Source organism: Periplaneta americana, chromosome 13 (genome assembly GCF_040183065.1).
Source record: "Periplaneta americana isolate PAMFEO1 chromosome 13, P.americana_PAMFEO1_priV1, whole genome shotgun sequence".
Lineage (NCBI taxonomy): Eukaryota > Metazoa > Arthropoda > Insecta > Blattodea > Blattidae > Periplaneta > Periplaneta americana.
In genome coordinates, this window is record NC_091129.1 from 163,698,534 (window position 1) to 163,724,967 (window position 26,434).

Sequence of the window (26,434 nt, forward strand, 5' to 3'; positions counted from 1 at the left end):
GTGAGGAAGTTGTAAAGAAGACAAACATATAGAACTAAAAGATTGTTTTCGGTTGTACAGTTCGCTAATAATAGAAAGCAGTAATTTTTAGAGTATGTTTGGCCTTTCTCGTACAACGCGTAGTGCCTTCGTACCAGACAGATTTGAAAGATAAAGTTGCGTGTGCGTACTAACAGTGTTAATGGAGTTAAGCCACATAAATGGCGTGTTGTATTACTAAACAGTAATTGCAGGTTTTAATAGTCGTGCCAATTTCCAAGTTGCGCAAGTACGGATGTTGCGTATTCCGTGGAATTATTGATTACTAGACTTCGTGGAATTGCCACGAGAATCGCAAGATTTACTGCGCACGCGGTATAGACTGTATGAGAAGGGGGCGTGCAACGGATGGAGTATGCCTCTGATGTAAACACTGAGCAGTATACTCCGGTTACAATAAAACCTGTATCCTGCATTCAAGAAATATAATGAATGATCATTGAAGTAGGAAATGTCTAAACATTTAAATACACAATTATTTTTTAGTGAGATATATTAAATCTTAAAATTTAATGTAATATACTCACATCATCCTTGAATATGTGCGTTGCAGTAAAGAGTTGCATACATTTTGAGCGACTGCAAAGTGAATCTCCTCCGATGGTCACTTAAACAGTTTTTTATTGGGGAAATGTACATTCGACATCACACGATGTAATAGGTGCATATTTTAAGAACGAAAAGTGACTACTTTTTAGTTCACCAACTTCAAACGTCTTGTCGTGACCTGATAGTACATCGTTTATAATACGAAATTGTGAATAGGCAGAATTTTTAGCAATAATGTTTCTCACTTACAGTTCACTTTTTCTGAAATTACTGAATTGTTATTTTGGATAACGGTTTGTGATACTTTATCCACTATATTAAGGGCTTCTGAGAGTTGTAGTTTAGACGATTCTAACAGGGTGATGCTTTTGGACACGATTTTAAAATCAGAATCAATGAACAGAATATCTTCCAATAGCTGTTCAGAAGGCAATGATTTTACAGCTGCAACGGCGGAACTGTCTGTGCTATCCAATGCATCAATTACGTCCATTATTTTGCCGTAATGTTCTGCATAATAATTAACAGCATCCAACCACGTTTCCCAATGGGTCAAACTGGCTGCGGGGGTAAGGGTATTCCAGGAGAAAGTGTTTGGAACAGCAACACTCTCATTGTAGTATGTTTGATTGAATTCTTGTCTGCACTGAACAAATGTTAAGCTTTGACTATTCCAACCACAGTAATGCAAAAACAAGCGCTTACATAGGTATACATTAGCTGTAGCTGCTCTATCTATTTGGACCGGTCACAACTCTTAACATGAACTGCTTATACTACGAGACAGGCAGGTCGCTCACCTCTTCTATACTACCGTACATCGGCAACCTGATTGCATGCTGCGTGTGCAATTCAACGAAGTCTATTGATGACTAACATGCAAACACGATGCGCAACTTTTTTTTTTTTTTTTTTACTAAGCTCTTATGTCTATATTCGTTGGGTGTCCTCAGCCACATTCCTTTCGGTTTATTAAAGAACTCATGCAAAATTTAGCTATCCTCCTCTGAGTCCCGCGACATTTGTTGTTTCATTTTTAAAGTTCAGTATAACTCTACACTTAAAAGAAAAGTCACTGACATGAGGGAAAATGGTGAAACAATTCTGCAGGTTACAGTTAGGGCACAAATGCAGGTATATTATACTATAATTTGGGTTTCTGCATGTCTTATATGATAACCAACTAGTCACTTTTTAACACGCTTGCCTAGCTCTAAAAGATCTACTTTTAGGAATGATTGTATACAAATATTTTATTTACCGCGCGATCGTATATTCACTCAGGTGAAGATTTGTGTGCGGTTCCTCAATAATTATTTTGAAAGAATTTTCATTCTTCTAATGCTACGATCAAGCTAACAGTAAATTAAAAATTACCAGATGATGATAATTCTGTAACTGAAAGAAACAATTTAGACACGAGTACATTTTGCATTGTAAAATTATATATCGTACCTTTCAGAGTAGTTTTCTTCTGTTTTTTAACTCAGTAGTTTGAATTCCATGTCTTAAGTTTTATAGTAATACACACTGTCGATTCTCAATCCAACTTACAGCGAGTGACTGAACGACTCCAATATCTGCTTGAATTAACATAGAGAACTGGCATGCTTAGCCATGCCCCTGTACTGGGAATAAATATTTAATATACGTTTCTTGTTTTATTGAGCAAGTCGTTGATAACGGTGTGATAAAGTCCAAGATACGTTTTCGCTGGTTTAAAGCGCTCAGAATGTGTTGCTTAAGTAGATTTATGAAGTCAAGGGCACGATGTAATGGTTTTAGAAAATAAGGGCTGTATTCATAGACATTTTTAGCGCGGGCTTTCGGTGGATGATCAGCGTTTGTCGTATTCATAAACCAGTGTTAGCGATAGGATATGATTTGAATTCTGTACTAGTAACCAGTGGATAGCCGGGGCTAGCTTAGTACGCTCGTAGCGCGTGCTGCGAAATGTCTATGAATAGCTAAAACTTCAAGTTTGATCAAATACATGGATGTCACAATTTGTTCTTCTGAAGGTATCCCAGTCGTTTTATGTCAAAATGTTATATTACTCTCGATATTATATCCATGTTTTAGCTGCTGAAGCATGGACATTTCGCATATTTTATTTTTATTCATATGAAGTTAGAGAGCCAACATGTGACCTCCACTAATGGCATGACGTGGAACATAAATGAAGGATAAACAGTAGAGGAAGACACGTCCAAACTCATCGGAAAGCAGATAAATCTCCACTTACCGTACCTTGAACTTCACCATATCGCCTCGATTAATCTATGGCCATTTATCGCAAACCATGCTCACATTTACACATCGTTTAAGAGAACTCTTTGCATTTCTTTCGTAAATATTGTGTTTATTTGCAATTTTGTACATCGAATAATTTCTGTGAAATTTTCTTTGACATCTCTAAATTGCATACTACAAAGACGTATCCTATACAAATATTGCTTATTGTCTAGTAATTTGACTCCCATTAACAGTAGTAGAAACAGACTGCATACTACCATGGCAGCCAAAACTAAACACGAGATGAGTTTTGGTTATTGTACATTTTGTACTGCCCTACCTTAGATATATACAGGCTAAACCATAAGTAATGTCATTAATTTTAAGGAGTTATTCTCTGTGATATTTCAAACAAAAGAAGCTTAATACAATTTTGCTCGTTTTTGTTTCCTTTTCGAGAAAAAATATTTTGTGCGAGATCGTGCGTATTTGCTTGTTTTCCGCACAGAACCAATATGCGGTAAGTGTGAAATACCACATTCAGTATTCCCAACGTAACACACATAACAATTTCCCTCTTCTTACCGCTTAAGCGCGACATTCATTTTACTGCTTTAGGCTTTTAACATATTATCTTTAGAGACTTTTAACATAGTAATAATTATAAATTGGAAACTTACCACTGCAATTTCACCTACATTGCAATGTTAATTATTGTTTTTAAATATTTGCAAAAATTAAGTAAAGTCTACTACTCCAGGAAACCTATTGCATTCCTGATACAAGTAACATTAAGGAAGCCGTCAAAAAATCAACAAGATTCCAGATGCCGATGTTATTACTGCAATATGTTATATAAATAATATTGTTAAAATATTAAAATGAAAAATAAATCATTACATAACCTTACCGTTTGTTTTAAGTTCGCATTTATAGACTGGGAGAAAAAAAGACAGACGTATATCACGGCCTGCTGGAGTATAGTAAACACAGAAAACATTTTATAGCAACAATGTTGAAGAAAGTTATTTTGGTTTTCCGAAGTTATCGTCATTAAATAGAAACCAACATGGAGATTTCATTGCAACTAATTAGAAATTCGTCTTTCAGGTATGTAATAAACGATCTTCGCACAAAATAATGTACGATACACGAGCGGTATGTTTGTTTTCATGTTCTCGGATATTAAAAAAGCTCAACTACGTTTCGCTTTTTCAATCTTTTCCTCGAACATGAAAACGTCAACATACCGCTCTTGTAACGCATATTACTATTTTATATGAAACATATAGCGTGTTTTAATTTTTTCCTTTAAATGTGCAGAAATTTGATCCGAACAAATGTAACTTTTCGTTCTGAAAAGGAATTTTAAAATGCTACATTTGTTCGGATAAAATGTCTGCACATTTAAAGGACAAAACTAAAATTCTTTCAATAATTTATTATCATAATACACTGCTGTCTGAAATTGACTGAGCATAATGGGAACTAAACTAATAACTTTCCCAAAACACGCTATGAAATGTTTCATATAAAACAATTTTTATCTCGAAAAGGAAGCAAAAATGAGCATAACTGTATGAAACATTTTCGTTTGAAATATCTAAAAGAATAATACCCTGAAATTAATGACATTACTTACTGTTCATCCTATATATTATATAAAAGTGACAAATTAATCGTGAATGTCGGGGCTGTTATGCTATGTAAATTTCATTTAATTGTATTGTAAATTTAAAGAGAAAAAAAAATAGGAGGTATTACTTTCTAAACGACCCCCGTATACTTTAACGAAATAAGTAAGGAACTAAAGCTTGCAACACTGGCTGATTTGTTTTGTTTTTTTTTTTTTTACAAGCATTCCGATATGCGACACTAGAGATGGGACAAAAATCCTGGAACGGTTACTTTGAAATTGTTACACAAATTAAAACTGTTTCGAAATCAAACTGTCCCTGGCAGCAGTGTCCCAAGGGTTCCAAACATATCAACGTGTCAGAATGAAAGTTGCAGTCTACGTTTCATGTTCTATGCGATTCCACTTAACATCTTGTCCTTTGAAACATGACTTTCATGTGACATAATACAATGCGTTACATGCTCTCTGTCTCGCTGGTGCTATTTTCAACCTCAGACTTCCGCTCCAAAACGATATATAGATTTTGTAGGGTACGAAATTGAATTTAACTATTCTCTTTGCCTCCCTACCTATTAACAATTTCAATTAATCTCTCAAAAAGAAACTATTGGCTACACAAAGAAATCCATGGGAAATCAAGTTCGTAACAAGCTACACGTATTGCAACAAATATATATATTTTTTGCGAATTTCAACCAATTATTGTTATATGTTACCTAATCCTGTTGTGAAGACTATATTTGAATTTATAAATGTGATTGGAGATATATAATACTAAACAATGTGAACAATGAAGAAGAAAAAGAAAGACACTGGTAATTCCTCACCTCATACATGTGAAATTATAACTTCTCGTAAGATTTTTTGGGATAATTGATGTCTATGCTGTCACCTTACCAACAATTATTTTCTTGATCCCTACTATATCATTAGTGAAGTCCTGCGTTTGGTTACTTTGAATACAAGCTAGTTGTACATTATATGGCTAATACACTAGCTTCGCTCTGCGAATCAACCTGTTCAGGCCGTCTCCCAGCTCCGTTTCTTGCGTCTGCATCTGTTTATTCGTGTGTTTGCCTGTACAGCATTGGAGAATAGTACTCGCATACAAAATAACTGTCACGTGAATTTAATAGCAAACTAAATATTTAAATAAAGTCACCTTATGAACAACAGAAGATTATTCTCACAATCGTAAAACGCATCTACGTTGTAGATACTTTCTGTTTCATAATATTTTTTTCATCCAAAAAGTAGAAACCAATGCTCATTATTTTTCTTTTATTTACAGAGTTCCTGAATAATTACTGCACCTTTTAATATATCTGTGTGTGTGTGCGCGTGTGTGTGCGTGCGTGCGTGTGTGTGTTTTTTTAGAAGTAAATAATATGACAGTTTATAAACGGAACTGAAATTGGAATATCCAAAATAGAAAAGAGTTAATATTGAAATATATTAAATATATTCGTACTTCGACTTTGATGTTTTAACTTGCTTTCATTTAGAAATATTTGTAGATTTTCTTTTTACTCCTTGTATTACCAGATTGTAGAAACTAATTATGAATACTTGTTTTCACGCGAACAGGCATATGTATATACACATGTATAAATAAAATAAAATAAAATAAATAAATAAATAAGGAAATAATTGAAGTAAATAAATGGTAGAAATTAAAATGATGCAATTAATCTCAGAAAAAGAAAAATTATTTACACTGACTACTACTGCTTGTTTTGTTTCGGCTTGTTGAATGTCTTACTCACTGAAGGCAGACCCGGACTGTATGTCTGGGGTTCAATGTCACTGATCTATCCCCTATACATAGCTACACTTAGACGGGTTGCTTGGTGACTCTAGATGATCAAACACAGGACCCTAATCGTTAGTGAAAGAATAATGAAGTATTTTTAAGTATTTCCAACTCGACAATAGCACGCTGTAACCAGACTCTGTGCCAAATACTTGTGATGCAATGATACAGATGTGCTTAATATGGCGTTGCTTTAATTAATACAAGTACTGTAATTGTTGGTATCAATTAATCGAAATTCACAAGAACTCCTTTTAGGCAAAATGAATTAAAGAATGAGCTCGTAAGTGTTGGAAATCTTTTTAAAAATAAAATATTATGTTTTATTTAACGACGCTCGCAACAGCAGAGGTTATATCAGCGTCCCCGGATGTGCCGGAATTTTGTCCCGCAGGAGTTCTTTTACATGCCAGTAAATCGACCTGGCCCGGGATCGAACCCGCTGGCATAGAAGGCCAGCGCTATACCAACTCGCCAACCAGGTCGACTTGGAAATCTTAGTGAACCGTACTGTCATTTATATACTTCTTCTTCTTCTTCTTCTTCTTCTTCTTCTTCTTCTTCTTCTTCTTCTTCTTCTTCTTCTTCTTCTGCCTTTCCAAGGATTGGGGTTTATCCCGTTCCGCGCCAGACATTTATTGTCATTTATATACAATTATTATTATTATTATTATTATTATTATTATTATTATTATTATTATTATTATTTTCTTCCCTTTCTTTTTCAATTTTGCTCATTACATCAAATAGGCCTATTTGAAGTTGGAACACAAATTCAATTTTTAATTTTTATACTTATCTGTATTCGAATTTTTCCAATACATTTTACCATTCCTCTCCCTTGATAAGCGTAAAGTAAGGTAAAACTAAAATTGGAAGTCCCTTCCTGCAATTCTCTCCGTGTCTTGTGAGTTATAAAACTAATTAAAATACATGAAACAGAACGAACGAAACTTCGGGCTCTGTGAATCATTAGCAAACGTACTGTTGACCTTAATGACTGTACAGTTAACGGTTGCTGGACTAACACAAAATCAGACGGTCAGTTTAATCAGTTACTTTCACAAAGAGGTGCAGTTCTCTGACGTCTATTTTTGGGTTTAACTACGGGAATGAGTCGGCAGCGCATCACACAAAAGAGGCCACAGAATAGAAGTAAACTCTGGCTTATGCTCTGTGGGACTGTTTAGGATACGGCTAGATCAAAGCTTTCTTCGCTTACGCATTTGGACATAAACATTTCAGGAAAGCAGTTATGGGTTCTTTATGCGGGATGAGAGTATAAACACAAATGGTGGAGTTATTCACGAGTTGTGTTAATAACTGTGTTTAAATGTTTTGTGTAATATATTCATTTCCTAAAATGTGGCGTACGGTGAAAGAGCTTTTCGAGAATAAAATGTTACTTTACTTACACCAACTATCCTTCTAAGCACACCCGAAATCATTACATTTAGGAATTACAAATGCCAAAAACTTTCTCAATATCTTTTTGAAGTGAAATTTAAGCCAAAACGAAAAGAGTAGATTGGAACAAGTGCGAGATTTCAGAAAAAGGATAAACTTCTGTCTTGAAGAAACTGCTTCTGTTTTCTTATTCTCTAAATCTTTGAATATATTAGAATCATCTCCTTCAATACGTCTTTCTCTACATAAGTAAAATATTTGCTTTTCTTCTTTCCGTACACTACACCAATTATTTTATTTTATGCTCGACCATGCCGAAATGTAGTAATTATACACCTGGTAGCAGTCCTTTAATGCATGTCATTAAAGTACACCTACTCATTAAAGGTCAGGTCTTTCAGCCAATGACGACTCAGGTTACAACTGTTCAGCCAATGACAGGTCAGCTTTCTACCGTTATAAAAACGCAAGTATCGATTATTCTCGGATATGCAATCGAAAGAGAATTAGCGAAAAGTCACGGAGGCTGGAAATCCAATACTGTCGCAGAAGGTTATGTTCTGTTACTATAATAATTAGCGTTAATTGTAAATAATATTCAAATAAATTCAATTTGTCATCTCGTTTTTCAATGTCTAATTTTATTTCAATGTTATCTCTGTAGGTTCTTATGGCCTAGCAAGGTCAATGTGGACATGTTCCTCGGAAAAAATCAATACTTTCGCATCTGCGCACATCTCACAACATACGGGACATTGCTCCAGGTCAGATACAATAAAATTAATAATATCAAGTTAGAAATATGGTCGAGCATAAAAAGTCGTATGAAACTCGCCTATAATGGTAATTAAGAAGATCGTATGAAAATTATGAAACTCGCTTGCGCTCGTTTCATAAATATCCATACTCACTTCTTAATTACCTTCATTATAGGCTCGTTGCATAATGTACTATTATCCTACAGAAGCTATGCACACAAATTTAGAGACACAAGAAAGACGACTGCCTGATTTACATTGCCGTGACAGTGGCCATGCAATTTGTGTATACGGGGTACATAAGTCACACTTATTAAATCAAACTTAGCAGAGTACGACTTAATAGCCGGCTATGAATACCATAATCATGTAAGTTAAGATGTTCCAATAAGTATAACTTAACAAAGTCATACTTATTGAAAAAATAAGTCACCCACTATGAATACCGGCCTTAATGTAGGGGCTTAAACCCTAACGAATAAAATTAGCACAAGGTTATCTTCATTTTTGTTTAATCAGTAGCCGTCTTGGAGCTTCTTGTTGATACACAGAGATCCACTGGTGATGTGGTACTTATAATTGATAATCAATGATTGTGAAAAAATAGTACAATATAGACGTTGTAGCACATGATAGCAAAAAAAAAACTGTCTAACATAATGGACTTGCTTCCACTGAAACAATACAGGAAGAGACAGTACATATACTATAACATTAAAAAACAAAACAATGAAACAGTGGAAATATGTAATGCGCAAACACATAGTAATATTTTGCAGCGTGTATGTTTGTAAAATTATTCCATCTCTGACTTTTATTCGCTCATAAAAAACGCAACGCAAATCAGACCTGAAATTTCAGTACCTTCAGATAGCATTAGATGTAACTATATATTCCTAATTCAGATTTACTTTCGACAATATATAAAGTTTTCTAGGGGGAAGTTTCTGTTTATCCTGCTTCTGTAGTGACATAGAGACTATTTCCATCTAAAGGAACTACACTTTCTTTATATTAATATTTAATATTTTATAAACACATATGAATATCATCCGTATAAAAATAGTTGTTAAATGAATATCGACCCGATTGTTGTGCAAGGCCGACTTAAATAAATGCAGTCATCATTTGTTTTATCTTTATTACTCGTATGTTAATCTGAGGCGGCAATGACATAAAAAGCATTGTTATTTTAAAACTCGTGTATTTCGTTAAATATGGGAAATGCGTGTTACTATTTTGTTGAGAAACGTTTGTCATCTAGTCTGCTGCCAAAGAATCTCAAAAGTTAGGATTTATAAAACAGTTATATTACCGTTTGTTCTGTCAAATTCAAATTTTTCACATTATCAACTTATTTGATGAGAAATAAATAGGAGCATTACTTTCTGACCGACCCTCATAGTACAGATAAGTAATCACTATCGCATATGAATACTTACTATTATTGATAATGAAGTAATATTATCTAATAATGAAATAATTGTGGCGGCCATGGAGAAACAACTATTAGCCAAATCTGGCTTTCAGGTAAAGCTCCCTGTGAAGCAGATTTGAATAATTTAAAGGAAAAAAATTGTTTCGGGACCGAGTATTGATCCCGGAACCATTTTTCCCTTTAAATTATTCAACTATTAGCCAGGTGTTTGTAGCAGTAATACCGTGACTTCGCCTATAGGACGCAAAAAACCAGTAGGTAAACAAGCGGCACATATTTCAAAATAGGATTCGGCAAGTGTGATTCATACTATAGCTGAAGTAGGTGTTCCCAGAACTACTTAGAATACGCCACTTTCCCGCTAATATCTCGAAGCCTCACAGCGTTTTTGTTTTTATTTTAGTATATTAAATTAATCTTCATTGGAATTTTATTTACTAGAGCATAAAATAATCAATACATCATTAATGCGTTTTTATCAGGTAATAGTTTATATCCTCCGTAGAATTCTTGTGTGATATTGAGAAATTTCAGATTTCACTCCAATGCAGTGCGATGCAATTGCTCGGGCAAACAGATGATCGTGAAGTAGGTCTACGTTTATATCTCATCACCTGATCAGGTTACGTCTGGTAGACTACTTTACAAGAAGACAATTCAAGGTCCACATTATAGGCCAAATGGAAACAAAAGTTCTCTGATAGAATATTTGCACTTGCTTAAACATCAAAGAGTGATTGTTCTTTCGGTATTTTTTTACTTGGTTATTTAACAACTCTGTATCAATTACTAGACTATTTAGCGTCGATGGAATTGGTGAATGCGAGATGGTATTTGGCGAGATGAGACCAAGGATTTGCCATAGATTACTTCACAACCGCCTTACGGTTGCGGAAAACCTCGGAAAAAACTCAACCAGATAATCAGCCCAAGCGGGAATCGAATTGAGCGCAACTCCCGATCGACAAGCAAGCATCTTAGCCGACTGAGTTTTTTTTTCCTCTATGAGGTCGAGAGGGGAACATCCCTATGCACCGCGACCTGAGTCTGTTGTGCGCTCCTGGGATGAGTCCTAGCCCAAAGACCGCACCCACGCCGATCCGACCTAACCCCCAGCACGCTAACGACTAGTCCCGCCATCCCTCTAAGTCCGTGTACCATTCCACCCCAACACCCCCACATTCCCCTCTCAAACGGTCTGAGATGTACGCCACTCCTTCCGTCTGGCAAACGGTCTGAGGTGTTGGCCACCTCTCCCGTCGGGAGGGGAGTAGGTTCCGCTGCTGGGTCACCAACTACCATGCTTTGGCGTAACCATGGAGGCCGGCCGAGAGCACCAGGAGCTTCGGAGGGCCGCCGCAGGCGCGATCTGAAAACCAAGAAAGCTAATCGGAATGATAAGGAAAGGATGATGAAGGGAGGGAAGGAAGTGGCGAGAATGAGCTGGGTTCCATACTCCTGATAAAGTTAACTGATATTCATCCATAGGAGTGAGGGGGGAAAAACCCCGAAAAAACCTCACCCAGGCACTCGTCCCAAGCGGCCTGCTAGGTTCAAGAACTAACACGCTACCACGAGACCATAGCAGTGGACAGCCAACTGAGTTACGCCAGTGAACTTTTCGGTATTCAAAACTAGATCTGTTTGGATGAGAATGGTTCTTCAGAATATACGAAACAGGAGCATGATCATTCAAAACTATATATGTGTTCATTTACCTGGAGTGTTTACGTATAATGAAAATTACTTCACAGATAATTTTCATTATATTTATATTAATAATAATATTAATACTTAGTTACTTATTGGCTTTTAAGGAACCCGGAGGTTCATTGCCGCCCTCACATAAGCCCGCCATTGGTCCCTATCATGAGCAAGATTAATCCAGTCTCTATCATCATATCCCACCTCCCTCAAATCCATTTTAATATTATCTTCCCATCTACGTCTCGGCCTTCCCAAAGGTCTTTTTCCCTCCGGCCTCCCAACTAACACTCTATATGCATTTCTGGATTTGCCCATATGTGCTACATGCCCTGCCCATCTCAAACGTCTGGATTTAATGTTCCTAATTATGTCAGGTGAAGAATACAATGCGTGCAGTTCTGCGTTGTGTAACTTTCTCCATTCTCCTGTAACTTCATCCCTCTTAGCCCCAAATATTTTCCTAAGCACCTTATTCTCAAACACCCTTAACCTATGTTCCTCTCTCAAAGTGAGAGCCCAAGTTTCACAACCATAAAGAACAACCGGTAATATAGCTGTTTTATAAATTCTAACTTTCAGATTTTTCGACAGCAGACTGGATGATAAAAGCTTCTCAACCGAATAATAACAGGCATTTCCCATATTTTTTCTGTGTTTAATTTCCTCCCGAATATCATTTATATTTGTTACTGTTGGTCGAAGATATTTGAACTTCTCCACCTCTTCAAAAGATAAATTTCCAATTTTTATATTTCCATTTCGTACAATATTCTGGTCACGAGACATAATCATATAGTACTTTGTCTTTTCGGGATTTACTTCCAAACCTATCTCTTTACTTGCTTCCAGTAAAATTCCCGTGTTTTCTCTAATTGTTTGTGGATTTTCTCCTAACATATTCACGTCATCCGCATAGACAAGCAGCTGATGTAACCCGTTCAATTCCAAGCCCTCTCTGTTATCCTGGACTTTCCTAATGGCATACTCTAGAGCAAAGTTAAAAAGTAAAGGTGATAGTGCATCTCCTTGCTTTAGCCCGCAGTGAATTGGAAACGCATCTGACAGAAACTGACCTATACGAACTCTGCTGTAAGTTTCACTGAGACACATTTTAATTAATCGAACTAGTTTCTTGGGAATACCAAATTCAATAAGAATATCATATAAAACTTCTCTCTTAACCGAGTCATATGCCTTTTTGAAATCTATGAATAACTGATGCACTGTACCCTTATACTCCCATTTTTTCTCCATTATCTGTCGAATACAAAATATAATATACTCGTATAATATATATCATATTCATAATAATAATAATAATAATAATAATAATAATAATAATAATAATAATAATAATGATAATAATTACTGTGAGAACAAGGGCTCCGCTTGCTAAATTTTAGACGAGGTCTGCGAAACGTGTAAATTTTCTTCCATATATTCCATTAAAGTTAATGGCAACAGTCCTAAACTATTAGATTGAGCACTTTCATTTTTGTTCTTACATAACGTGTACAATATAAAAAAATAATATGAAGTGAATCTGAAGGAAATCTGAGAAAATGGGTCGTTGAATCCATTTGCCAAACCTGGAGGACTTAGGAATGGGAAGCGTAATAAAATAACTGTGCCCACCCCCTCAGAAGTGATGCAAGGCTTGAAAGTTGTACTAATGGCTGAGAAAAATGATGCGGAATCACTTGGAATAATGCGGGGTGCTAGAAAGATAATGAAGTTCTTTTGCCACGATTTGCATAACGGGGGATGAAAGTACCACTCGCGGTCTCCGCAGAGATTAAATCTCCAACTCAAAACGCCGCAGACTGTTGTTTCTATGAACTCATCTTAATGATCACAAAGGTTGGACTGTTACATGAGACAGCGCCATTACGCGTTTGTGAGAAGGGTGTTCAGTTCTGAAGTGTAAGACTTCAGTAACGTTACTAATGATTATACTTTTAATTTGAGGACAAAATTCACATTGGGAAAGCATTAACAGAAGAATGAGAGAAAAGCGTTGTCTAAAGTCGGACGGATTTATTAGGCGAGGAGAGGAATGTAAACGTGCACGTCATTGTGTCGGTGTTTAGTGGGCAGTGGTTGGCACTTGGGTGAATGTTTGGATTGAATTGAATGAGAGTAGTGCTGCTTATGATTAGGTTTTCTCCGGAGCGGTTGTTTGCGCGCTTTCAATCGGAGACCTCCGGTTACCTCCGGACAGGTTGTATATTATGTGCTGCGGCGCAGACATACATTTTCCGCTGAGCATTCCTTTAATCGGATCAGGTTGTGATTCGAGTCCGCTGACGTCCGCGTATCTTTTAGAATAAGTTGTAATTTGTTATTGTATATTCTCTCTCTCTTTCTTCGGCTCTTTTTTGTGTTGCTTAAAGTGCTACGTTAGCTGACAGATTTTTTTTCTAGTTTTGAAATTCATAGTATATGTGGAAAGACGTATTAGTTTTATGTCATTGATCAAATTAATAACATTCAATCCAACTGCAAAACTAACGCAGAAGTAAAGCTTTTCAGTAGCTACTGTAAAGATTTACAGTCTTACTAATAAACCGTGTATAGTTTTTATACGAGACTTATGAAGAGTTGAGACAGAAAACGTTACTAATAAACCGTGAATAAGCTATGGACGTATAAACAGGCTGTAACTATACAATGGGAATTGCTTTGCGGTAGTTATATACACGAAACCCCTTATTTAAGCGTTGTATATAGGGAAAAAATGGCCGCCCCTTTAACAGCTGTTCGTATCGACTGTCATTTTATGATGATGTTTACCTTGTAACCACAGAAGAACAAACCAAAGATCATAGAACTATTAGAATAATATTGCTGTAGCTTGTACTCTTTGACCAAAATATAGTGTGGTAATCGATTAGAGCCAGTTGTACTATCGATATTTAACACGCCACACTAGAGCGCTCTACCGGATCCAGTAGAGAACCTCAGATATTCTATTATCTTTCGTAACGAAGTAATGACGTAGCTGTGTAACAGTCATACTGTTATACACGACGTATGTAGTGATTATTAGTAAGGAATTTACACACGACTTATAAACGAGCTACTCATTGTATAAGTATAAGACAGTTAAACGTCTGTATATAGAGTTTTTATTAGTAAGACCGTTATACTTTAATTCTCCTAGAAACTCTCGTTTAATCGCAAACAGGGTTTGTCAATTATTATTCTAATCGGTTTAGTTTAACGTAAAATATATTAAGGGAGCTTCAGAATGGAACGAAAGAAACGTGGGCTATCAATGGGATAAATTTTATTGTCGAACATAATTTATTCAGATTCTTCACCGGACAGGATTGTGATCATTGTGATAAAGGGTGTCAGTATTTGAACTGCCTCTTCTAAAACGCGCCACTCTTTCTCTGTAATAAAAATATAAGCGGATATCAACTTAAGAATAATTGTAATTATATTAGACCTTATTACCACATGTTTCTTTAGTTTCATTCAGAAGTATTTTAATCCAAACAGTAAAATATAACTCAAGTTGTCTAAACAACAAAATATAACTCAAGTCGTCTTGTAAATATTTCATATGTTTTTTATTGCCTCGAAAGTTAAGTTTTAGAAAAATTTCAAGACTTTCCTAGACTGTGAGCCTTTGGGAACAATAGCACTAAAACAATTTAAAAATAAATCGTATCAAATGTTTTGCGTAATTGTTTTCATCAAGTTCGCGATTGTGCGATCGCTTCAAATGGTCTAACAAATTCGAAGTTCCACCACCCTTAGAGTAAATTCGCCCACAAAGTTTACAGTGTGCGACTTTATTATTACCTTCAACTAAATTAAAGAATTTCCATGCGACGGATATCCGATTTCGTGCCATTTTATTCCCCTCACAACTACCGTCAGTCCGTACGCGCCGGTCGTCCTTGAGCTGTCGCCTCGCTCCGAACCCCCGCATCCCTCCGTATGTCCCCTGTTCCACCAACGGTAATACCGGAGATCACCGGTGGAGAGCTTTATTCGTAATCTCCGATTCCTCCGCGGCAGTAGTCACTCCGATGAGCAGCACTGAATGAGAGGGAAATTGGGAGGAGAAACTTTAAAAGGTGCACTTGAACGCGTCCTTATAAGGGAGTTCGGGGCTGAGAAAAACAGAATATACGAGCTCCAAGCCTATTGGCCACTTGTCTCGCTTCGGGTTTCACTGCTCTGAAAAGAAATTTTAAAATATTACATTTCTTCGGATAAAATTTCTGCACATTTAAAGGATAAAACTGTTTTTTCAGTCACTTATTATCATGATACACTGCTATCTTAAATTTATTGAGCGTATTGGGAATTAAATCAATGGCTCTCCAAAATACGCTATGAAATGTTTAATATAAAACACTTCTTATCTCGAAAAGGAAGCAAAAACGAGCAAAATTGTATTAAAAGTTCTTGCTTAAATATCTCAAAGAATAACCCCTTGAAATTAATGACATTACTAACGATTCATTCTCTGTATATGATCTCTTAAAGAGTGTCCCAATATGTCTTAAGAAGCACATTTCACATAATTCATTTCCTCTTCTATCTGTTCCTATACCTAGTCCAGTTTTCGCATCCATACGTTAAGAGCGGTACTGCTAATACTTCAGGTATAAAATTTTTTCATTGTTTCTTTTCTGATCTTATTTCTTATTGTTCTGTGAATAGTTTGACACATGTGTTGGAAACTACTTATTTTTAGGTGAAATTACTTTTGTGCGAGATCGTGCATATTTGCTTGGTTTCCGCACAAAACCAATCCGCGGAAAGTGTGAAATACCACATTCAGTATTCCCAATGTAACATACATAACAATTTCCCTCTTCTTACCACTTAAGCGCGACTTTCATTTTACTGCTTTAGGCTTTTAACATATTATTTTCGAGACGTTTAACATAGTAATAATTATAAATTGGAAACTTACTACTTCAATTTCACCTAAATTGCAATGTTTATTATTGTTATTATATATTTGCAAAAATTAAGTAAAGTCTACTACTCCACGAAACTTATTGCATTCCTGATACAAGTAACATTAAGGAAGCCGTGAAAAAATCAACGCGATTCCAGATGCCGATGTTATTACTGCAATATGTTATATAAATAATATTGTTAAAATATTAAAATGAAAAATAAATCATTACATAACCTTACCGTTTGTTTTAAGTTCGCATTTATAGACTGGGGGAAAAAAAGACAGACGTATATCACGGCCTGCTGGAGTATAGTAAACACAGAAAACATTTTAAAGCAACAATGTTGAAGATAGATATTTTGTTTTGCAAATTTGCCGTCATTGAACAGAAACCAAGATGGAGATTTCATTGCAACTAATTAGAAATTCGTCTTTCAGGTATGTAATAAACGATCTTCGCACAAAATAATGTACGATACACGAGCGGTATGTTTTCTTTCAATTCTCGGAAATTAAAAAAGCTCAACTACATTTCGCTTTTTCAAACTTTTCCTGGAACATGAAAACTTCAATATACCGCTCTTGTAACGCATGTTACTATTTATGCGTGTAAATTGATTTTTTTAGAACTTACTGCATTCTTCTCCAGACATATCCAATTAAATTTTTATGAACAGTTATTTCAAATAAAATTAATAAAGTAATTTTTTCTTTTCTTTATCAACTGCGCTTCACGTTATGCTAGTCAAACACTGTAAACCCGGTACTAGAGCAACTTCTGTGTACTACTGCTATTTTCCTTTCATTCTTCACACAAGGAGGTAGTGCTACCTTGATACTTAGATCTGTACTATAGGAGTCGACTTTGCAATACGATTTCACTTCGAGAACATTTTGTATTTCAGACACATCCTGAAATTTCCCCCGTATCTACATAAAAGACTCTTTTTGATAGGGGATTTGTTAACCCGTTTCCACCCACCACTTCTGGTACTTCCATTGGCTCTTAAGCTATTCTAACGGACTAACAATGGGACTCCCTTCCACAAGAATCTCTCAGTCGCCAGTGGTCACTCCCACTCTCTCTGAAGAGATCGCTGTGTTGAAACCGTGCTTGAATCTTTGACATCCAGTTTCAGCGATAGTTTTCAATGTTTGACGTATTGATTCTCCACCCAGTTCTAGAATATTATATGTTTTATGGCAAAAATAAACGTATTCATTTTGCCTTACTTTTCCTAATCAGATACTTTCACCTCTTATGCTAATATTGTTTTTCTTTAGTTAACATCGTACCTCTTATTCTCATTTTCCCATATGCAGCATAGACACACCTGTAATAGTAATATGCGTTACAAGAGCGGTATGTTGATGTTTTCATGTTCGAGGAAAAGATTGAAAAAGCGAAACGTATTTGAGCTCTTTTAATTTCCGAGAACATGAAAACAAATATACCGCTCGTGTATCGTACATTATTTTGTGCTAAGATCTTTTATTACATACCTGAAGGAGGAATTTCTAATTAGTTGCAATGAAATCTCCATCTTGGTTTCTCTTCAATGACGGCAACTTTTAAAAACAAAAATATCTATCTTCAACATTGTTGCTATAAAATGTTTTCCGTGTTTACTATATTCCAGCAGGCCGTGATACACGTCTGTCTTTTTTTCCCCCAGTCTATAAATGCGAACTTAAAACAAACGGTAAGGTTATGTAATGATTTATTTTTCATTTTAATATTTTAACAGTATTATTTATATAACATATTGCAGTAATAACATCGGCATCTGGAATCTTGTTGATTTTTTCACGGCTTCCTTAATGTTACTTGCATTACAAATGCGGTAACTTTAGTGGAGTTGTAGAGTTTACTTAATTTTTGCAAATATTTAAAAACAATAATTAACAGTGCAATTTAGGTGAAATTGCAGTGGTAAGCTTCCAATTTATAATTATTACTATGTTAAACGTCTCTAAAATAATATGTTAAAAGCCTAAAGCAGTAAAATGAATGTCGCGCTTAAGCGGTAAGAAGAGGGAAATTGTTATGTGTGTTACGTTGGGAATACTGAATGTGGTATTTCACACTTACCGCGTATTGGTTCTGTGCGGAAAGCAAGCAAATACGCACGATCTCGCAAAAAATATCGTACATTTCTGGCTCAGTTTCAGTCAAACAGATGATACATTCACAAATTGTTATTATTTTAATTTATTGTCCTTAATAGGTAATAATCGTAATACTCCGAAGCGGGAATCGAATACAAGCCTGAGCGCAACCTTGGATCACGCGGTGTCAGTAGCCGTTCACTTGTAGTGTTTTAATTGATTTTAAGTCGCTTTATCAACTGCTATGTTTATATAACGTCTGAGTGAGATGGTGATAATGTCTGCGAAATGAATTCAGGGTCCAGCGCCGAAAGTTACCCGCATCATTTACCCAATTATTTAAATTATTTAAAACTTAATTACGTAACAGAATTCAATAAACAAAAATCAATGATCACTTTAGCGAATCACGTCACGTTGATATAGGTCTACCTCAGAGGACGAATTTAGGTCGAGTTTTGTTTTTAATATTTATATCAATGATTTACTTAAAATTAACATTGAGAAATATTCTGGTACTCTGTATTCTTATGTTGATGATACTGTGGTTATATTTAACGGTTCGAGCTGGAATGAAACTTACAAAAATTCTAACAATGGTATTAACATTATTAAAGAATGGCTGGAATCTAAAAGTTAGAATTTATAAAACAGTTATAGGCCTATTACCGGTTGTTCTTTATGGTTGTGAAACTTGGACTCTCACTTTGAGAGAGGAACAGAGATTAAGGATGTCTGAGAATAAGGTTCTTAGGAAAATATTTGGGGCTAAGAGGGATGAAGTTACAGGAGAATGGAGAAAGTTACACAACACAGACCTACACGCATTGTATTCTTCACCTGACATAATTAGGAACATTAAATCCAGACGTTTCAGATGGGCAGGGCATGTAGCACGTATGGGCGAATAATCCAGAAATGCATATAGAGAGTTAATTTGGAGGCCGGAGGGAAAAAGACCTTTGGGGAGGCCGAGAAGTAGATAGGAAGATAATATTAAAATGGATTTGAGGGAGGTGGGATATGATGATAGAGACTGGATTAATCTTGCTCAGGATAGGGACCAATGGCGGGCTTATGTGAGGGCGGCAATGAACCTAAGGGTTCCTTAAAAGCCAGTAAGTAAGTAAGTAAAGAATGGCGGGATGCTCACTTACTTTCTTTGAACGTTTCGAAAACAAATTTAATACCATTTTCATTAACATCACATGGCCTTGAACAACTAACAATAATTAATAATAGAAATATAACAATACATTATTGTAATCTAGTTGAAAGGCGACTCACTACAGCATAAGCAACCCGCAGCGCATATTCTTTAAGGTCGCTTTTCCTATTTTTATATGGAAAGTTGTTGACCTTAGCAGAGAATGCTTGACATGCAATATCTCCTGGTTCTATAGTCGTTTGGACACCCATGACTACAGCATTAGCTATCAATAACTCGAAAACATTTGAGGACAGTATAAATCGAATAATTTCGAGGGAAAAATTGTTCCGGAGCCGGGTAGCTCAGTGGTAGAGCGTTGGTACGTTAAACCAAAGGTCCCGGGTTCGATACCCGGCTCCGGAACAATTTTTCCCTCGAAATTATTCAAATCAACTTTACAGGGAGTTATACCTGAAATCTTGAGTTGCATAATACACATCACTGTTCGTTAACAGAAAACCACAATTTAAGTCACACGGAGTTAGTGTGCACTCGAAGTTGGTTGCTTGACGGTTGTCAGCCCACTTTGAGGTCTGTGGATATAGAGGGAAAAATTGGATCGGTGTCGGTTAGAGTTCCCGGGTAGCTCAGTGGTAGAGCGTTGGTACGTTAAACCAAAGGTCCCGGGTTCGATACCCGGCTCCGGAACAATTTTATTAGAGTTCCCGGGTAGCTCAGTGGTAGAGCGTTGGTACGTTAAACCAAAGGTCCCGGGTTCGATACCCGGCTCCGGAACAATTTTTCCCTCGAAATTATTCAAATCAACTTTACAGGGAGTTATACCTGAAATCTTGATTTGCAGTATAAATCGACTTTTCTGTAGTTTAGTGTACATCATTAAATTCCATCTGAAATAGAATCCCCAAAATTCAGTCACTCACAAAATATGTTCTCCTTCTTTTAGCTCTGAGAAGCATCCATATAAAATATTGATTGGATCGGCTAAACATATCATTTACTTAGAAAGCTGCAGGTGGAAGTTTCAGTGTAACACTTTGATGTGAACTAGACGTCACGCGGCTACGTATATCACTCAGCGATGAACTCTTTAATGTCTGGGTGTGTCTGCTTCAAGGAAGATGCTTGTCAGCGACCTTGGCTAGTTTCCGTGCTCGCGTGTCAAACATAATTCCCACGACGAGATTATACCTTCGGGGCCGTGTAAAATTATCTGAGTTACAGGAACGGTTTTCTTTTGTGCAAAGTAGAGTAAAACGACGGATTAAATAATTTCTTCTCGTTTTGCCCTCTCGGACAAAATCAGTAGCACACGAAAAACATCAAAATAGACCTTTTCCTTAGCCCGTGCCAAACTCGGAAGCTCTGCTTTGAACATCTCATTGGTATCCCTGTATTTTCTATTAGTGTAGGCTATATAATCAATTGTAGGGAAAACGATTAGGGAAAACACGGAAATTTTACTTGAAGCAAGTAAAGTGATCGGTTTGGAAGTAAACCCCGAAAAGACGAAGTATATAATTATGTCTCGTGACCAGAATATTGTACGAAGTGGAAATATAGAAATTGGAGATTTATCCTTCGAAGAGGTGGAAAAATTCAAATATCTTGGAGCAACAGTAACAAATATAAATGACACTCGGGAGGAAATTAAACGCAGAATAAATATGGGAATTGCCTGTTATTATTCGGTTGAGAAGCTCTTATCATCCAGTCTGCTGTCAAAAAATCTGACAGAATTTATAAAACAGTTATATTACCGGTTGTTCTGTATGGTTGTGAAACTTGGACTCTCACTCTGAGAGAGGAACATAGGTTAAGGGTGATTGAAAATAAGGTGCTTAGGAAAATATTTGGGGCTAAGCGGGATGAAGTTACAGGAGAATGGAGAAAGTTACACAACACAGAACTGCACGCATTGTATTGTTCACCTGACATAATTAAGAACATTAAATCCAGACGTTTGAGATGGGCAGGGCATGTAGCACGTATGGGCGAATCCAGAAATGCATATAGAGTGTTAGTTGGGAGACCGGAGGGAAAAAGACCTATAGGGAGACCGAGACGTAGATGGAAGGATAATATTAAAATGGATTTGAGGGAGGTGGGGTATGATGATAGAGACTGGATTAATCTTGCACAGGATAGGGACCGCTGGCGGGCTTATGTGAGGGCGGCAATGAACTTTCGGGTTCCTTAAAAGCCATTTGTAAGTAAGTAAGTATATAATCAATTATTTTTCACAATTTATTATCGATTCTGTCATACTTATCCTTTATTTATTTCTGAAGATAGTAATCTTCTTTCCTTATATGGAAGGTGTTACTTTGACATCTATGTTTTGAAAATCTACACAAAATCTAAGATCACCATGAAATTGAAGAGTGTGATGCCAAAATTCGCTCAGTCCATTTGACCATTTTTATTATCTATACATGGAAAGGTACAGAGAAAAAAGGATCAGTCACAATTGTTCTAAGTGTGATGACATCATCTCATTCAGTATATTACTGCAAAATGTATGTATTTTTACTATAAGAACTGGTACAGGAGAATTATCACCACGGCTGCAGTCATTCTTTCCTACTTTTTCTTTAAAAAAGCTGTAATAAATTTTGCAATATTATACTCAATTAGATTATGACATCATCCTTACGAGAATTGTGATTTTGCTCGTTTTTTCTCTGTACTCTTCATATATGATTTTTGAGACCTCTATCATTAGGCTATATTTAAAGGGGATAGCGTGGTGAAAAATGGGATAAAATGATGAAAAATTTAAAAACAATTTCAATCAAGGAATCTGCTGACATTTGTCCATCATAGGATATGGCTATTTTTGATATTGGGAGGGATCTTACATATGGTTCAGAAGACTTTTATTCAACTTGTATTGATCTGATGCTTTAAGAAGGATTATTTCGATTTTGTATATTTTTTTCATATTCAAATTGCTTCTTGCACAATAATTTTGTACAGTTGCCTTGAAAATTTGCACATACATTCCTTGATAGCTTATGAAGATACAGAATATTTTCAGGATATTCAGTATATTTGTATATAAGAGCTTTGACTCTTTGTTGAAGAAAATAAGCAAACCATCTTAAAAAATTAACATCGCATTATGCGTAAGCATAACTTTAAAAACCGTCTATGAACTTGTAAATAAAATTTGAAGTGTCTATCTTAAAAGCTCTTGTGCGAGGAACAACGTTGACTACTATTCGTTTCAGATTCTTGTTTATAAAAGTACAAAACGTGAATATCTTAACATTTAGCCTCCCAATTTTGTGTGTAGAGTGGCATAATATAGTTACAATGATGTGCAAAGTTCCAAATGTGTATATAGATTTTAGTATACCCGTAAGCTTCTTTTCTTCCCAAACATCGCCAGTCCTTGTCTAAAAGTTTGTGTTATTGTGCACGTCACTTGAAAACTCGCTCAGTTCGTAGAGTAGTTTATAAAAAAAACTAGCTCAGTCCTTTCATAAAAATGGACTGAACGCGTTTTGTGGTAACACTCTTGAATTATACAATTTCATGATAGAATGTTTCTGAAATTTATCTTAGTGTTGTTTTTATTGTACAATACATTCTCTTTAATTTTGTCATTTCCCATCAAACATAAAATATATGACAGAGGAAATGTGATCAATTATTTTGTTTTAATTTACTGATTCTATCCACACAGGAAACCGCTTAATGGATCTTCTTATCTTGCTACAAAAATTCAGGACTCTAATTAACAATTGAATGTAATTACTAGTTATTATAACAGTGCTATACTTATTACTCTCCAATCGCTCATTGCAACTTCCAACGATTATTAAAATTTGCGCATCAAAAGAACTTCCTTCTTGCTTCGTCTTACTCACCTCTACTTTTATATTGACTTATACACAAATTTTAAGTAGAGAAGGATATTAGGGCGATTCAAAAGTGATGACTAATAACACTAGTCAACAAGGTTTTTGTCACAAGGGTGAAAATGGTCATTTTAGATCAATTTTTGTGTGCTGATAGTGGATCTAAACTTGAAAATTTTCCATCACGCACCATTTAAGAAGAAAATTGGAAATTGTAAAAAAAGAAGAATGAATTTACTAAAGAACTCGGGTATCGAACTATTGACTTTATTTAAATGGTTACACAGTATATTCATACGTTTTATAACTTATTGTTGCTCAGAATATACTAGAAGTGTATTTTAAGGAATAGGTTCTCTCAAATATGTGAGTCTGCATTAATAAGGCGCGTAGTGGGCGATATATATCTATATAAAGTTATTGCTTTATGGAGCTAGACCAAGAGAAAGAGGGTGGGCTTTAGAGCGACATAGATTGCATTTTAGGATTAATTGAATATTGTTTGAGCTTGTGACAAGTTGTATCGCTGGTTTTAAGTGTTTATCTTCGCTTTCATTTACGCTTTCTGAGAATGAAAAAGTCTCGTCGTGCGTGTGTAACTTCGCCGGACAGCTTTTGTTACGTATGTGGAGAATTTACGGCAAAATCGCAGCGTCGGCCTTTATCAGATAAGTTGAAACAAGCATATTATTGCTATTTTGAATATAATGTGTGTGACGAGGTCAAATCATGGGCTCCCCATATGTGCTGCACAACATGTTGCTCAAAACTGATAAAATGGATGAATGGAGAGAAGAATCGAAGTATGCCGTTTGCAGTTCCAGTGATCTGGCGTGAACCGACAAGCCATGCAGAAGACTGTTATTTCTGTTTTACAAAAATTACGGGATTTTCAAAGAAAACAAGATCTAAAATTGAATATCCTAATGTTCAATCAGCAATAAGACCTGTACCACATGGACCAAAACTCCCTATTCCTAATCCACCTTCGCAATTGGAGGAATAGTTTCTTCTAATAGAACAAACAGATGACTTGGCTCAACCATCAACAGAATCTGATCCGTCCTATAGTCCAGAACATCATAAAGAACCCCATTTAATCCAACAAAGTGAACTGAACGACTTAACAAGAGATCTTAATCTCACTAAACAACAAGCTGAGATTTTAGGGTGTAGACTGCAACAATAGAACCTGCTAGCACCAGATACTAGAATTTCATTGTACGGGAAGAGACATGAACGGTTTTCGAAGTAATTTATAATGAAAAATTCTATGTGCGCGTATGTAAATATAGACGGCTTAATGGAAGAACTAGGATTTCAACACATCCCAGAGGAATGGAGGTTATTCATAGATTCTTCCAAAATAAGGTTAAAAGCAGTGATAATGCACAATGGAAACACTAAACCATCAATTCCAGTGGGGTATTCAGTGGATATGAAGGAAACTTATACAAATTTGTCAGTGTTACTAGATGCAGTCCAATATAAAAAATACTGCTGGAAACTCCGCTGAGATTTGAAAATTGTCGCCTTATTGCTCGGACTTCAGGGTGGATTCACAAAATACTGTTGCTTTCTCTATTTATGGGATAGTAGAGCGACTGAAAAACCCTATATAGTGAAAGTCTGGCCTCTCAGAGAAAGCTATGTCCCAGGAGAACATAATATCAAGTATGTCTCTTTAGTAAAACCGGAAAAAGTACTGCTTCCTCCTTTACATATCAAGCTTAGTTTAATGAAGAATTTCGTTAAAGCTATGGATAAAAATAGAGAAGGTTTTGCATATGTAGGGAATATGTTTCCGAAACTCAGTGAAGCTAAAGTGAAAGAGGAAATTTTTGTTGGCCCTCAAATTAGGAAACTTTTGGTAGATAAGAGCTTCGAAAAAAAAAAGTGTTGAGGAACTAGAAGCTTGGAATGCCTTTTGAAGTGTTTTAGTGGGCTTTTAGGTAATAATAAAGTTGACAATTACCAACAGCTTGTGCAAGAACTCCTGCATAGTTACCAGAACCTTCGTTGTCAAATGTCTTTGAAAATACATTTCCTTCTTTCCCATCTCGACTTTTTCCCAAAGAACTTAGGAGCTGTAAGCGATGAACAAGGGGAAAAATTCCATCAAGATATACACAGAATGGAACAACGACATCAAGGAAGGTGGGATTCTAGTATGATGGGGGACTACTGTTGGTTTTTGTTCAGAGAAGGTGACTCAAACTACAAGAGGAAAAAATAATTCTAAATAACTAAATATATTTAAAAAAAACTAGCTTGAAGTCTGTATATAGTTGTTTACTTTAATTTAATTTATAAATCTTAACAAAAATATAGTTCATTTGATCCAGTTTTAAATTAATAAAGTAAAAGCTTATTTTGAAGGGAAAAAAAGGAATATAATGCTACTTTTTCTTGTTGTAATTATTATTTATGCAGCGTTATTATTTTTCTGTGAAACGTCAGTGTATTTTGTATATAAATTTTGTATCTTAGGAATTTATTTACTATCACTGTTGTAATTACGCATTTTGAAATGCACGAAAACATTTTTTTAAATCAAAATACTTCCCCTTCTGTCACACAAAAATGTTACGTGTTACAGATTTTTCAGTGCGATTTTCGTAATCAGCAGGATCGATTTAGTAAAAATCAGCTGTTTTCATTTCTGTGACAGACAAAAAGTTAACATTTGTTGACTAGTGTAATTTAAAAGGAAAATTATAAACTAAAGCAGAAAACGTTCAGTAATCATTGGTCCGCAAATGAGTAGTTTTCGAGA

At 35.7% G+C, this 26,434-nt stretch overlaps 1 protein-coding gene and 1 long non-coding RNA gene across 2 annotated transcripts in view; one reads left to right on the plus strand and one right to left on the minus strand.

The window, feature by feature from the left end:
- LOC138712601 (uncharacterized) overlaps positions 1 to 2,199 on the minus strand; it is a 32,523-nt gene extending 30,324 nt beyond the window's left edge. Inside the window, exon 1 of the long non-coding RNA XR_011335755.1 lies at positions 2,044 to 2,199. This is a non-coding gene — a long non-coding RNA (uncharacterized lncRNA). The remainder of the gene's footprint in view (positions 1 to 2,043) is intronic.
- Positions 1 to 26,434, plus strand: part of Dh44-R1 (Diuretic hormone 44 receptor 1) — a 1,227,197-nt gene that overhangs the window by 279,788 nt on the left and 920,975 nt on the right. The window lies entirely within an intron of this gene.